This window comes from Silene latifolia, chromosome 1 (genome assembly GCF_048544455.1).
Source record: "Silene latifolia isolate original U9 population chromosome 1, ASM4854445v1, whole genome shotgun sequence".
Classification (NCBI taxonomy): Eukaryota; Viridiplantae; Streptophyta; class Magnoliopsida; order Caryophyllales; family Caryophyllaceae; genus Silene; species Silene latifolia.
Window position 1 is genome coordinate 168227361 of NC_133526.1, and position 14557 is coordinate 168241917.

Here is a 14557-nt window from a genome sequence, read left to right on the forward strand (position 1 = left end):
TAACATCAATATCGACTCCCTCCGCCAGTCTAAGACCTAAAAGGCAGCCAAACAATAGGGCTTTTGCAAAACTACAGTCTCTGAAGAGATGCGAAATAGATTCCACATAAGGATTTAGGCCATCACAAAGAGTACAGGAAGAGCGCCAGATCATATTTCTCTTCAGGAATTCAGACCCCACAAGAAGGGCATTAGCCATAAATTTTCATAAAAACACCCTCAGTTTATAAGAAATAGGCAACTTCCAGAGCTTTGATTTACAAAAGGCAACAATGGGTGGAGACATTCTAGAGCAGTCAGCTACAGAGGTAGATCCATTAGATAGGGCCGTAGCAGCAACATGATATCCCGACTTGACAGTGAAAACACCATGTTTAGAGAATTTCCAATAGAAGAAGTCATCCATAGGTTGGCACGGAATATAAGTTGCGCGGATTTTTTTAGTAACTTCCTCTCCTGGATCAAAACCAAGAGAAGAGAGATCCCATCTCCTATGGCTATCATGAACCTCACCGACCAAGAGCGTAGTAGCAGTGGGAGCATTGATACGTGCATTTTGTATAGTCTTTTTAGCCTATTTTAGCACGTATTTCCATGTACTTTTGTACTGTTTATATCGCATTATGCCCCGAATTGGCTACTTTGGTTCGTTTTGTCCGTTTTGTAGGAATGGACGTGAAAGTAGTGGAATCGTACAATTTTCGTCCTACTTTGCATGCATTTTGAGGAGACGGGATTTTTCAGAGTGAGATCTTGCTTTGGGATGCGTGAAGGAACGGTCTACGAAGCAGTCGGCTACGAGTTTGGACCTGTTCAGAGGAAGAACACTCGATCGAGCCCTTTTATTGGTCGATCGAGTGGTTTTTGTGGCTGAGTTGGTCGATCGAGTGGTTTGTTTTACTCGATCGACAGTGCTGGAATTGGAGGTTACTCGTTTGAGTGGTATTTCTACTCGATCGAGTAGATTTCTTGAAGAAGTACTCGATCGAGTTGTTTCAAACTGCTCGATCGAGTGGTTTGGTCTTTAATGGGCTTTAATTAGTCCGTGAACGTATAATTAGCTTGTGGACTTAGCTTATTTCTATTTAAAATGCACAATAATTAGGTCATTAGGATCTTTTCATCTATTATTCATCTAGGAATTACGTTCACTGCTTTACACTCTCTTCTCTCAAAACTCTCTACTGTAACTTTTGCTTTCGGATTATTTCTTGCTCGGATCTAGTGTTCTTTACGCCAGAATTCTTGTCTTTGTAATCCTTCTCTCTTCCTTAATATTAATCTTTCATTTATTTACTTTACTTGTTTTGTTCCCTTTAATTTCTGCCCTAATTCATTTATGCACATTTATTATTGTTTTATCATGTTTAATATTAGTTATTTCGTTGTTATTAGTCTTGACAATATTAATAGCATGAGTAGCTAAATCATTTCATGTTAGGATTAGGGGATCTATGGTATAAATGTGACGATGTAGTGAATAGGTTAGATGAATTAATTGTGAGACTCTGTCCCCATAGCAATATAACTGTATTTACTGGTCGGGACTAAATCTTTTCGGTAACTTGTCGTTAGGAGCACCTGGACCAAAACACAATTTATAGCTTCACAAACAACTCTACAAATAGTAAAGAGGCAAGTAAAGGTCGGATCCCAAGGGACGGGAATTGAGATGAGATTTCTATTGCAACTAGTGGTGTCTTAGGGGTGTCACAATTTGGGTTGATGTAGAAGGTCACTAAACTAAATAGCAATGAAAATAAACAAGCCAGATGAATTAAAAGGGTTGTAAACAATTGATAAAAAGCACTAGGGTGTCATGGGGTCATAGGGGATTCATGGGAATTGATCATACAAACATGTTCTCAAATTATAAGCAAGCAATTATTGTTGTGATGGATTGAGTTGAGTTATATCTTACAATCCTAGGAAAGTTTGGGTCCCGGAGCCGAATCGATTAGATTGTACAACACCTACAAGTCGACTTAGTCTTCCCTACTCAACAACATGCATGGTCTAATGAGACTCGAGTTGGTTTATGTCTTACAAGTCTCATTGAAAAGATAGGTGATGGGTAAAAAATGCAAGGATTCATAGGCTCACATTTCATCAAACATAACATGTGCATGATTTGAGATCAAAACAAGCAAGCAAATAAACCATGAAAGCATATTAATTTAAGCATGAATCATTCCCCATGTTGGTTTCCCCTAATTACCCATTAACCCTAGCTAGGTGACTACTCACTCATTATCATGTTGAACATGATAGCAAGGTTGTCAATCATACCAACAAAGTGAAACATGATGAATAAATGAAAGTAATTAACAATAATTAAAAAGGGATTAAGAGAATTATACCTACTAATGATTCCAATAATAAAGCAAAGAATAAAAGAAGTACTTGATGCTTGATTGAGAGGTTGTCAATCTCCCAATAATAACCCAAATAATCTTCAATTACCCAAAATAAAGGATGAACAAAAGAGAGATTAAGGAAATAAAACTTGTATTAAAACTTAATTAATTGTTGATTACAAAATTAAAGAGAGATTTGATTGATATTGACTACACTAGAGATTGCTAAGAAGAACATGCTCTTCTAATTAGACTAATGGGGTATTTATAGTGGGGATTAGGTGTTGGAATTAGGGTTAACTAAGGGCTTAAATGAAGATTAAGTCCCTACTTAAGGAAACGCCGGTATTTTTGGAAGGATGGGCATCTTTCTTGAAGCTTGAAGAAACGAAGTTGTGCTGCCTTGGAATCCGTGCGTCTTAGGCACGGGACGACCAGATTCGTGAGTTGCTGCCCGGGCGTCTTTGGGAGAAGACGGGCGTCTTCTGGGGTTGCTGCCCGGGCGTCTTGTAAGGAAGACGCACGAATTGTGGCTTGGTGGACGGGCGTCTTCTTGGGAAGACGCACAGATTGTCATGCAGCTTGCTTTCTTCTTCTTTTCTTCCCTTTTCTTCATAAAATCCTTGGGTATTTCCTCGGGGATGCAAGGATCTTTTCTCATCATTGCCCATCTACTATAGTATGTACAAAGGCCTTCTAATCTTGTCTCTCCTTGATGCTTGGTCATTGAATTCAATCAATTTAGTCTCATTTTGCCATGAAAATGCAAGGTTTGCACTCCTTTCCTACCAAGGACACAAAACCTCAAAGAATACGCAAAACAAAGAACTAAAGACAATAAATGACCCAAATATGCACTAAAAAGTATGAGAACAAGGCTAATTCGGGGACTAAATATGCTCTAATTATGGTCACATCAAATATCCCCAAACCGAACCTTTGCTCGTCCCGAGTAAAGAGGTGACAAAGACTAGGACCATTATTTAAACTAACCTAATAACATAGCCGATGTGAGACAATTAGCGGGTCTCACTCCGCCCCTTCAACTCACAACAAGACAACCATGAGGTAGGATGCCTTCTTGCAAGGCAAGGTGGGTCTTGCCAAAATGGCGACACATCCAAACATTAAAGCACACAAAACAAGTAATGGATGCATCTACAAAAGAATAGCCACTTTCCTCATCTAAGTGGCGGAAATTATCTACAAGGGAAGCAATTCAAGGGTACACACTCCTTCATAGATGCAATTTGTTCAAACTACTAAGCCTAGAAGGATACCAATAAATCACCTCCAAGTTGTGTCAAGCTAGGGTACCTTTGTCCTCAATCGTTAAATGCTTTTGTCAAGAATAGACTCCCTATGGTGTTAGAAACACTGGAGGATCGCGGAATTCCCCCTCTTGCCTAGACAAGAAGAAGGGTCGTCCCCTCTCTACCATGCACAAAAATGGATACGATGGATAAAGGGATCAATAGACATTTGAGTTTCATTTTGGGAGTTTGCTTTTGTTTTTGTTTTCCCCCCAATTTCATGTGGCATATAACATTTGAGAACACTTTCTTGCCATTCTTTTTTATTTTTGGCATTTCAATACTTGACAATTTTCAACTTTTTGCATTTCTTTTTGAACATTTTCAAAGTCACCCCATATGTAGTGAGGGTGACTTATATTTGAAGCTTTATGAGTTCTATTTTTGCTCCTCTTTTCATTTGATGCATTTTTGCAAACTTTCTTTCACTTTTCATTTCATTGAACTCAAATTGATTTCTTTTTGTACCCATTCCCTTTGATGACAAAATGTATGGTAGAACATGAATGATGGATGGATGGATGCATGATTTCAAGGGTCACCTTGGAATAAACGGTAGCCAAGGAGTTATCACACCACAAGGTACTCTTAACTAGGCCTTAATCCATGGGTCAAAGGATACTAGCATGACACATCCTAGGGTGTTTTACAAGTATTCTAACAAGCAAAGTCTTAAGAAGAAAAAGCATCTACTAGGGCCTATATACACTTGTCAAGCTTCCCAAGTAGACGGTTTCGCAAAATTTTTCTAACATGCAAACTACATGCCATGATGCAACTAATATATGAACATCCTAATGCAAATGATTCTACCAACTAATATGACATATACACTAAATGCAAGTCCTAAGTTCACATTGTTATACCGCATCAATCAAAATAAAGCCACATAGTCATTAACATAAAGAGGAAAAAGGAGATTGGAAAGATCATACCATGCGGTCTTCAATATCCTCATGTCTCGGATGTGGCGTAGTCGATCAATGTGAACAAGGGTAAAGTGAACACAATATATACAATATATACATGACTACACTACAAAGGAAATGAACTTGTTTTTGGTTTTTCAATTTTTCAAATTTTTATGGTTTTTTCGAAATTTTTTAATTTTTTTGGATTTTTGAATAAAAGTTAAGTTAGAATTCCCCATCCCCACACTAATATGGGCATTGTCCTCAATGGCCAAAATGATGGGAAATCATGCAAGCATGATGCATGAATTCTACACTAAATGCAAACTACACTAATCTACACTACATGATGCATGGGTTTTTGTTTATGACGGAGAAGATAATTTAGATTACCTCCCGTTGTGTATGTATGTACTTCCCCAAACCGAGTTAGACATTATTGCTAATGTCCTATGGTTGGGTGTAGTTCATGCACACACGATGCAATGCATGAAACTAAATTTGTCATTTTGGATTTTCAAAAGTGAGAACAATGAAATAAGAACACCTCAATGGGGCCGAGGTGTTAGTCCTCTATGTTGCTAGGACTACTCCAACCATGATCAAGATTGATAAAATACAAGTTAACAAAACACAAACTTTTTTTCATGAAACTTGAAAATTAAAGAGGGAAGATGAGGAAACTTCACTTAAACTTAGGTGGGTGCCTCACGCCCGCTCCACCTAGCTATGAAGTGATCCTCTAGAGATCGCCGTCATCTCCCTCTAGATCGCTATCCCATATCTCCTTTGATGCATCACTCATATTCGGGTCCATGAACTCGTCCTCTTCACTTTCAAGCTCCACCGTGTCCCCTCCGCAAGAATTGTTGCTCCCCTCCTCTTGTCTCCCGTTTGCCCCTTCATTTGCCCTCTCCGAATTGGGGAAGAGTAAGTCCATTTGTGCCCATGAGGGAAATGCTCCCTCCTCACTAATCTTTCCCTTTTGAACCATATCGTGGTATTGAGGATAGAGTGCATAGTAATTATCCACGGTGGTTTCGTATTGGCGGAAGTGAAAATCTAGTAGAATTCCCGTGACAAAGTCGTCACGGGGAAGGATGAAGGGGTTGGGATGGTTGTACGGTTGATAAGGAAATGGGTAGGGAGACACTTTGATCTTCTCATCTTGAGATTGTTGCTCTTGTTTTTGTTGTTGGGGATTTGGAGGTGGCGGTGCTTGTCTTGGTTGGGTTGGGTTTGGAGGGATGAGGTAGGATGGAATTGGAGACAAAGGTCCTCTTCTCTGGGAAATTCGTGGTAGGCCGGTCATCGGTAGATAAATCGGATCACTTCCTTTCATTAACCACTTGATCCGCTTATCAACCTCCTCAAGGGTTATCCAATGATGATGAATGAGAAGAAGATCTTCATTTATCCTCGTGTTTCCCGAAAGAGGAGCATACTCATTATTCTCATTGAATCTCGGATTGAAATGCTTCGCAAGCCAAGTAATGAGCCCTCCATTTACAATGTGTTTCATCCCGTCATCATCATCATTCCTAAACTTTGCCGATTTCTCGAGTAGCACAAGGGGTGCATTGAAGTGGTACACATTTCATCCTTGAATATTGAGGTAACATTCCATAAACACAAGGTCAAGTTGATTTACAATCGCCGGATCTCGGCGAGCAAAGAGGGTGCCCGAGAGGAACCGGTAAGTGACTCTCAAGATCGGATTTTGAATATGAAAAGCGAGACATTCCTTGTTGTGTATGAAATCCCGGCCGGTCATGGCCCTCCACAAAGGTTCAACACTATATTTCTTTGGCTTCGATGTCCGGGTAGGCGAAACATCGAGACCAAGCACATTTGCGAATTCTACAAGGGTCATCATTCTTGGAACATTCTCCAACCTAAATTCTATGCAATTTGTTTTGTTCAAGGTTGTAATCTTTAAAAAGCTCAAAAACTCAAGCACAAGAGATCGATAAGTTTGCTCATACATGCGGAAAAGGGTAGAGAGACCAAATACTTCAAAGAGAGCTTCCACTTGGTGATAAATCCCAAGTTTTCTCAAGGTATCATGACATAAAAACTTAGTAGGGAAAATGTTCTTACTTAGAAGCCGGTGGAAGACTAGTCTTTGCACATCATTGATAAACTCAACATTTGAAAAGTCATCAAGTCTTGTAAGATCCACTATTTCTTCATGCTCCCTTCTTAATGTGTTGACATGGGAGGTGGAAGAACTTCCCCTCATCCTTGGTCTCCTCCCATTCCTAAAAGAAGATCTCCTTGGTGCCATTCTTTGATTATTGAGCTGGGATTTTTGATTTGTTAAAGAATAAAGATGCTCCTTGTGAATTGAGTGTTGCCTTTGAAACCCTAGAAATTTGGGGCTTTTTGATTTTGTGGGTTAGAAGAGTGATTGGGATATGCTTTGGAGTCATAAGGAGGTGGGTTTTTATAATACAAGTGGAAGGAAGGATGATGTGTCACAAATTGTGTGGTGGGGTATAATTAAATTAGGAAAAGTCGGGCCAAATCATCGCAGGAAGACGGGCGGATTCGAGCAGAAGACGCTCGGATTCAAGCTCCACGGGACGGGCGGATTCTATCACAGTTAACTTTCCAAAAATATGACGCCACAAAGACGGGCGTCCCGACCCCAAGACGCTCGAATTCTTCTGAAGGGAGACGGGCGTCTTTTCACAAAGACGGACGAATTCTGAGGCAGTGAAATTTCTTGAAATGCTCAGGCAAAAAGACGGGCGTCTCTCTGCAAACACGGGCGGATTCTTCAGGACGAGCGTCTTTCCTGCTGAGACGCTCAGATTCTTCCACAGTCCCAAAATTTTCAATTTCTCAGCTTAGCAGGACGGGCGGATTCTTCCCAATATGCCCGGATTCCAGCAGGACGGGCGGATTTTAATGAAGCCGCTCGGGTTCAAGCTGCGAATCTTTCCTTTGACTTCCTTTCCTCTCATAGATGCTTCCCCACACTTGAAAATTGGTTCCTTCCTTCATTCAAGATTCGTTAGTGACCCTCCCTCACTTACTCTCATGAAAAGAGTTTATGTTCATGATTAAAGAAATGCAATGAAATTATAAATACAAGTTAAAGGATTAGTATATTTACAAGTGGTGGTTTAGGGAGGACTCCACCAAACTCTCCCTTTGATGGTTCTTTCAAGGATGAGAAGGCTCGAGGTAGGTGACCTCGACCTCTCCAATAAACGCTCCCTCATAGTATGGCTTCAACCTTTGACCATTGACTTTGAACTTGCTTCCATCTTCCGCCTTGAGTTCAAAATCTCCATATTTTTCAACTTCGGTTATCACATAGGGACCCATCCATCTAGATTTCAACTTTCCCGGAAAAAGTCGGTAGCGGGAATTGAATAGAAGGACTTTGTCCCCTTTGTGCAAGGCCTTTTGTCTAATCCTTTTGTCATGGAGCAATTTCGTTCTTTCTTTGTAAATCTTTGCATTCGCATGGGATTGTAGTCGGAATTCCTCCAACTCTTGAATTTGAATCATCCTCTTTTGACCACTCAATTTGAGATCGAGATTAAGAGCTCGGATTGCCCAAAAAGCTTTGTACTCCAATTAGATTGGCAAATGACATGCTTTTCCATAGACAAGCTTGTAAGGGGAGGCTCCTATGAGAGTCTTATAGGCCGTCCTATAAGCCCAAAGAGCATCATCAAGCTTTGTGCTCCAATCTTTTCGGGTCTTGTTCACAACTTTCTCAAGGATTTGTTTGATCTCTCTATTTGAAACTTCAACTTGACCGCTTGTTTGAGGATGATATCCCAAGCCGGTTCTATGTTGAACACCATACTTGGTCAAAAGAGATGCAAGTTTCTTCTCATGGAAATGCGTTCCTCCATCACTTATGATTGCTCTAGGAACTCCAAATCTTGGGAAGATTATTTTCTTGAAGAGCTTGGTGACCGTTTTTGCATCATCATTTGGAGTGGCAATTGCCTCCACCCACTTTGAGACGTAGTCTACGACCACAAGGATGTACTTATTCCCATTGGATGTCACAAAGGGCCCTTGGTAGTCGATCCCCCAAACATCAAAGATCTCCACCTCTAGAATGCCCCTTTGTGGCATTTCGTTCCTCCAAGAGATATTCCCCGTTCTTTGACAAGCATCGCAATGGATGATGAATTCTCTTGTGTCTTGAAACATTGTAGGCCAATAGAAGCCCGATTGAAGAATTTTTGCAATGGTCCTTCTTACTCCGTGGTGCCCACCGTAGGGTGATGAGTGACACCCTTCCAAGATTCCCTGGACTTCCCATTGAGGGATGCATCTCCGGTAGAGCCCATCACTACACTCCTTGTAGAAGTTTGAGTCATCCCAAAAATACCTCTTTACTTCGAATAGGAATCTCTTCCTTTGGTTGTGGTTCAAATTTGGAGGGAGTACTTTTCCAACAATATAGTTAGCATAATCGACAAACCATGGGGTGATGTGCCTTTCAAGTTGTGTTTGAATGGCCATCAAAATATCGTCGGGAAATGAGTCATTGATCGGGGTTTCTCCTTGTTCATCATGAAACCGGATCCTTGACAAGTGATCCGCCACTACATTCTCGGCTCCTTTCTTGTCTCTTATTTCCAAGTCAAATTCTTGAAGAAGTAAAATCCATCTCAACAACCTTGGTTTTGCCTCCTTCTTTATCAAGAGATGTCGGAGAGCACGGTGATCCGAAAAGACAATCACTTTGGATCCAAGTAAGTAGGAACGGAATTTGTCCAAAGCATAGACAATGGCAAGAAGCTCCTTCTCGGTGGTATCATAATTCACTTGGGAGGGATCAAGAGTCTTGCTTATATAATAGATGGCGTGAAGAGCTCTTCCTACCCGTTGGCCAAGAACCGCTCCAACGGCGTAGTTACTAGCATCACACATAATCTCGAATGGTAGTTCCCAATTTGGAGGTTGAATGATCGGTGCCGAGATTAGTGCTTCCTTGATTCTATTAAAGGCTTCAACACACTCATCAGTGAAAAGGAATTAGGCATCTTTAAGCAAGAGTTGAGTGAGGGGTTTCGCTATTTTTGAAAAATCCTTTATGAAACGGCGATAAAAACCCGCGTGACCGAGAAAACTTCTCACCCCTCTAACATTCACGGGAGGTGGGAGTTTCTCTATCACCTCGACTTTAGCTTTATCGACCTCTATGCCCTTTTCCGAGATTAAATGACCCAAAACAATTCCTTCATTGACCATGAAGTGACACTTCTCCCAATTTAAAACAAGGCTAACATCTTCACATTTTTGCAATACAAGAGAAAGATTATGCAAACATGAGTCAAAGTCCTTTCCATAAACACTAAAATCATCCATAAAAACTTCCACTATGGTCTCTAGATAATCGGAGAAGACACTCATCATGCATCTTTGGAAAGTGGCGGGGGCATTACATAAACCAAAAGGCATCCTCCTATATGCAAAAGTACCATAAGGGCATGTGAATGTGGTCTTATGTTGGTCATCCGGGTGTATAGGGATTTGGAAGAATCCCGAATACCCGTCAAGGTAACAAAAGAATTTGTTGGAGGCTAACCTCTCAAGCATTTGGTCAATGAATGGTAGGGGAAATGATCCTTTCTCGTTGCGGAATTCAATTTTCGATAGTCAATACACATACGCCAATCGGTGATCTTCCTTGTGGGTATTAGTTCATTCTTTTCATTTGTCACTACCGTGGTACCTCCTTTCTTAGGTACCACTTGGACGGGGCTAACCCACAAAGAGTCCGATATGGGATATATGATTCCCGCATCAAGTAATTTCATAACTTCTCCTTTGACAACTTCTTGCATGTGGGGGTTCAATCTTCTTTGAGATTGAATGGTAGGTCTATGGTCTTCCTCTAGATGAATTCTATGCATGCAAAAATTGGGACTTATCCCCTTAAGGTCATCTAGACTATAACCTATAGCCTTCTCATGTTGTTTCAACACATCAAGCAATTTTCCCAATTGGTTCTCATCAAATCTATCATTAACAATCACGGGTTTGGTCTTTGATTCATCAAGGTAAGCATATTTTAAATTTGGGGGAAGGGGTTTTAAAGTAGGAGTTTGTACCTCACTTTCCTCCTTTGGAGTTTCATTGAGAATTTGCTCCATCTCCATTAGACATTCCATTCTCATAGCATATTCAACTTGTTCTTCATTCTCATCAACCTCATCACATTCGAATTCCATAATGGATTCCTATTGCTCTTGAACTTGTAAAATGTCTTCTAGGATGGATTGCTCATCTTCTATAGGTTGACATGCTTCCACAAGGATATTATGCACTAATTCGGATTGTGCATGAGTAAGTTCTTTGTTAACTAGAGCGGCCTCAAAAAGATCTACCTCCAATTCCCAATACATATTTTTAGCCTCACTTGCCTCCAAGGCTTCCAATGCTTGCATGGGATCTTTGAAGAAAGGTATACTTAAGTGGTCCTCTACAAAACAATATATAAGATCCATCTTGCAAAATATCAAACAACTTGAAAACAATTAGAACAAACCTTGAGGAGTTTTACTTCCTCAAGGCAAAGAAAGACACAACTAATAACAATGTAAGAAAATCTAAATCAAGTTAACACCGTCCCCGGCAACGGCGCCATTTTTTGTCGGGACTAAATCTTTTCGGTAACTTGTCGTTAGGAGCAACTAGACCAAAACACAATTTATAGCTTCACAAACAACTCTACAATTAGTAAAGAGGCAAGTAAAGGTCGGATCCCAAGGGACGGGAATTGAGATGAGATTTCTATTGCAACTAGTGGTGTCTTAGGGGTGTCACAATTTGGGTTGATGTAGAAGGTCACTAAACTAAATAGCAATGAAAATAAACAAGTAAGATGAATTAAAAGGGTTGTAAACAATTGATAAAAAGAACTAGGGTGTCATGGGGTCATAGGGGATTCATGGGAATTGATCATACAAATATGTTCTCAAATTATAAGCAAGCAATTATTGTTGTGATGGATTGAGTTGGGTTATATCTTACAATCCTAGGAAAGTTTGGGTCCCGGAGCCGAATCGATTAGATTGTACAACACCTACATGTCGACTTAGTCTTCCCTACTCAACAACATGCATGGTCTAATGAGACTCGAGTTGGTTTATGTCTTACAAGTCTCATTGAAAAGATAGGTGATGGGTAAAAAATGCAAGGATTCATAGGTTCACATTTCATCAAACATAACATATGCATGAGCTGAGATCAAAACAAGCAAGCAAATAAACCATGAAAGCATATTAATTTAAGCATGAATCATTCCCCATGTTGGTTTCCCCTAATTACCTATTAACCCTAGCTAGGTGACTACTCACTCATTATCATGTTGAACATGCTAGCAAGGTTGTCAATCATACCAACAAAGTGAAACATGATGAATAAATGAAAGTAATTAACAATAATTAAAAAGGGATTAAGAGAATTATACCTACTAATGATTCCAATAATAAAGCAAAGAATAAAAGAAGTACTTGATGCTTGATTGAGAGGTTGTCAATCTCCCAATAATAACCCAAATAATCTTCAATTACCCAAAATAAAGGATGAACAAAAGAGAGATTAAGGAAATAAAACTTGTATTAAAACTTGATTAATTGTTGATTTCAAAATTAAAGAGAGATTTGATTGATATTGACTACACTAGAGATTGTTAAGAAGAACATGCTCTTCTAATTAGACTAATGGGGTATTTATAGTGGGGATTAGGTGTAGGAATTAGGGTTAACTAAGGGTTTAAATGATGATTAAGTCCCTACTTAAGGAAACGCTGGTATTTTTGGAAGGATGGACATCTTTCTTGAAGCTTGAAGAAACGAAGTTGTGCTGCCTTGGAATCCGTGTGTCTTAGGCACGGGACGGCCGGATTCGTGAGTTGCTGCCCGGGCGTCTTTGGGAGAAGACGGGCGTCTTCTGGGGTTGCTGCCCGGGCGTCTTGTAAGGAAGACGCACGGATTGTGGCTTGGTGGACGGGCGTCTTCTTGGGAAGACGCACGGATTGTCATGCAGCGTGCTTTCTTCTTCTTTTCTTCCCTTTTCTTCATAAAACCCTTGGGGATTTCCTCGGGGATGCAAAGATATTTTCTCATCATTGCCCATCTACTATAGTATGTACAAAGGCCTTCTAATCTTGTCTCTCCTTGATGCTTGGTCATTGAATTCAATCAATTTAGTCTCATTTTGCCATGAAAATGCAAGGTTTGCACTCCTTTCCTACCAAGGACACAAAACCTCAAAGAATATGCAAAACAAAGAACTAAAGACAATAAATGACCCAAATATGCACTAAAAAGCATGGGAACAAGGCTAATTTGGGGACTAAATATGTTCTAATTATGGTCAGATCATTTACCGACTTAGTTGAGTGCACGCTTCTGAGTCACCCTTTAATCTAGTTAAATTTAATCCTGGATCGGAAGATTGGACTAAATAGACCTGCTATGAACAGTAGACTACCCTGATGGGGGAGGAAGTTAAGTTAGTGGGAATCTAGGATAGAAAGTGGACCGGAAGGACCTTTCCATATCCGTCTCACAGTAATTTATCTAGACTATTTGCAGTTGAGTCACTGGACTACCGTAGTGAACCGAAGTCCTGACATGTCCCTTCTTTATTGATAGTTTATCTCTATTTTCTGCCTTCACTGCTCTTTCCTTGCTTATCTTTATTTTACACCTTTTAGTTTAGAAAATCAATTATAAACCCCTCCATTTTGTGATCAAATAGACGGACTCTTTACATATATCTTGCCTCCCTGAGGAGATCGACATGACTTCCCTAGCTATATAGTTAGTTTAGTTAGTTATTTTTGATAGGCATACGACTGTCCTGTCAAATTTTGGCACCGTTGCCGGGGAGGCAATTGCCCTATCTGTTTTTTTGTTTCATTTATTTTATCCGTCTCAGGGAATTCTTATTCCTTGAGAAAGTTCTTATTTATTTTCTTTCAGTGTTGTGTATGCCCAGGTCAAACAGGTTAGAGTTAGTTTCAGCTGATTATGAGCCATAGAGACTGTTTAGGCATAGACTCCGTCTGCAAAGCGAATCACGAAAGGAAGACTTGAGTACTTTCGAACCCGAACTTCAGCATTTCTTATTTACAGAAGATCAATCTTTAGTAGAAGATAATCTCAGTTCTGTAAACCAACCAGTAAAGATGCCGAATATTGCAAGTCATTCGGAGCCTAAAGCATCATCTATTCCTAAGGGTTTCAATCTCCAGACTGAGGATGGGAATACTTTTGACATCCATCCGTCCTATATCAATCTGGTGGAGAGAAATCTCTTTAGAGGTGTGGCAGGTGAAGACTCGAGGAAGTATATGGAGGTCTTTACGGACTACTGTTCTAATATCCCCGCCACAAAGGGGGTAACTCAAGACAAGATTAAGGAGGTGCTGTTTCCTTTTTCTTTGACTGACTCAACCAGGGAGTGGCTAACTGACTTGGACCGTACGGCCGCAGGGATCACAGACTGGGAGACCCTTGCTCTTTCTTTTTATAAGAGATATTTTCCTCCACAGCGCACCAATCAGCTAAGGGCAAAGATCACTAGTTTCAAGCAGGCACCCGATGAGACTTTCTATGAAGCTTGGTGTCGGTTCAAGAGGTTGGTGAGGTCTCTTCCTCACCATGGTTTTGATCCATGGTTTCTGTCCAATCAGTTCTACAATGGGTTGTACGATGACCACAGAGCCATACTTGATCCCTCATCCAACGGAAGATTTCAAAAGAATACTGATGATGATAAGGAATGAGCGATTATTGAGGAGATGGCGACCCATTGTGCTGAGTATGGGAACCCGAGGGACGGTATTCGAACAGTTCACGCGGTTGATAAGGCAGTCGTGGCTCAGCTGGAAGCCATGAATGCTCGTTTTGATAAATTGGAGCTGCATTCTGCTGGGGAGCCTCAGACGGTCCATTTTCTTACTAGAGGGGAGACCGTCACATGT

General features: G+C 40.4%; 1 non-coding gene across 1 annotated transcript; it reads right to left on the reverse strand.

The window, feature by feature from the left end:
* Window positions 1-14135: 14135 nt before the first annotated feature.
* LOC141621945 (small nucleolar RNA R71) lies at window positions 14136-14241 on the reverse strand. The gene has a single exon (XR_012532798.1). It is a non-coding gene; the product is annotated as a small nucleolar RNA R71 (small nucleolar RNA).
* Between the last annotated feature and the right edge of the window lie 316 nt (window positions 14242-14557).